Raw genomic sequence first — 1,840 nt, 5'->3', positions numbered from 1 at the left:
TTTTTGTTCGGTGGGTTTTTTGTTTTTGTTTTTGTTTCGAAAGATTTTATTTATTATAGAGAAAGAGATCATGAGCAGGGGGAGGGGCAGAGAGGGGAGGAGCTGGGTGGGAGGTAGGGACAAGCTGACTCTCCTGAGGGCTAAGCCAGACATGGGGTTTGATCTCATGACCCTGAGATCTTGACCTGAGCCGAAACCAACAGTGGGCTGCTTAACCAACTGAGCCACCTAGGCACCCCCAAAGTTCTTAGTTTTTTAGCCCTCTCAGGAAAAATCTGCAGTCTCCACAGATGAAGTCCCTGCAGAATCTTTACTCCTTCTGTTGTCCAGTGTCCAGCTCACTCGTTGCCAGCACTAACACTGGCATTTGCAGTCCCCCTGACTTTGTTCCGTTCTCAAGTTCCTTTCACTGTTTTCTTGAGGTCTTTTTCCTCGCATACAGGGCATGTCTTGCAAGTCTATGTTTGGGTTCATTTTTCTTTGCATAATCCAAAGAATCCTAAATCATGCCAAACCTAGTTGTCTTGCCACCCCCAAAATTGTTCTGAATCCAAATACAAAGATGACATCTGGTGTGGTCTTATACACGCCGGCTAGTTTTTCCTGAAAATCTGTCTTAGGTACCGTTGCCTTTCTGGGTGAAGAACATCAACGACTATCTGTTTCCGCTGAAGTGGTTGGTGGGTCCTGAACTTCCTGGTCTGGGTAGTTGCTGTGTCATTCATTGATGGTGGCCAAGCTTCAGGCAGCTGGGCAGGAAAAGAGAGCTTTCTAAGAGTTTCGTCATGTGAGCTCTAACATTCAGGTTTAGGATCCATTTGAGTTAATTTTGACATGTGTATGGCTTGAGGAAGGGACCTTTTGTATATGAATATCCAGTTGCTAAAAAGACTCTTTTCCCATTAAATAATGTCTTGGCACCCTTGCTGAAAATCTGTGGACTATAAATATGAATATTTTTTTGGACTCTCAATTCTATCTAATTGGTCTGTATGTCTATTCTTATATCGGCACCACACGTTTTGATACTGTAGCCTTGTAGTAAATTTGAAATGTGCAAGTCTCCCACTTTGCTCTTTGTTTCGGTTATTGCTGGTCCCTTGCATTTTCATACGAATTTCAAGATCAGCTTATCAATTTCAACTGAAAAGGCACTTGGGAATGTATAGAGATTGTGCTGAATCTGCTGGTTAGTTAGGGAGTATTACCATCTTAAAAATACTAAGTCTTTGGGGGTGCCTGGGTGGCTTAGTCAGTTAAGGGTCCAGCTTGCTTTTGGCTCAGGTCACAATTTTATGGTTGTGAGATTAAGCCCTTCGTCGGGCTCTATGCTCAGTGTGGAGTTGGCTTCAGATTCTCCAACCCCGGCCCCTGCTGCCCCTTTGCCCTGCTCAGGCTCTCTCTGTCAAATAAATAAATAAAATCTTAAAAAATATATTAAGTCTTCTTTATTTATTTAGGTTTTCTTTAATTTCTTTCAATAATACCTTATAGTTTTCAGCATTCATGGCTTATACTTCTTTAATTAAATCTATTCCTGTTTTATTTTTTTTGATGCTATTACAAATGAGATTTTTAAAAAAGATGTTATTTATTTATTTGACAGAGAGAGACACAGCGAGAGAGGGAACACAAACAGGGGGAGTAGGAGAGGGAGAAGCAGGCTTCCTGCTGAGCAGGTACCCTGATGTGGGGCTCGATCCCAGAACCCTGGGATCATGACCTAAGCCAAAGGCAGATGCTTAATGACTGAGCCACCCAGGTCCCCCTGTAGTTACTTTCTTAATTTCACTTTTGGGTTATTCACTGCAAATGTATCAACTACAATTTTTTTGTATCT

General features: G+C 42.0%; 1 pseudogene; it reads right to left on the bottom strand.

Moving 5' to 3' along the window:
- Positions 1-206: 206 nt before the first annotated feature.
- Positions 207-725, bottom strand: LOC116868980 (annotated as a pseudogene).
- Positions 726-1,840: the final 1,115 nt, after the last annotated feature.

Source organism: Lontra canadensis, unplaced genomic scaffold, assembly GCF_010015895.1.
Source record: "Lontra canadensis isolate GAN:19392208 unplaced genomic scaffold, GSC_riverotter_1.0 scaffold17, whole genome shotgun sequence".
NCBI classification, from domain to species: Eukaryota; Metazoa; Chordata; class Mammalia; order Carnivora; family Mustelidae; genus Lontra; species Lontra canadensis.
Note: the sequence above shows the minus strand (reverse complement) of the source record. Positions and strands in the feature narration are given on the sequence as shown.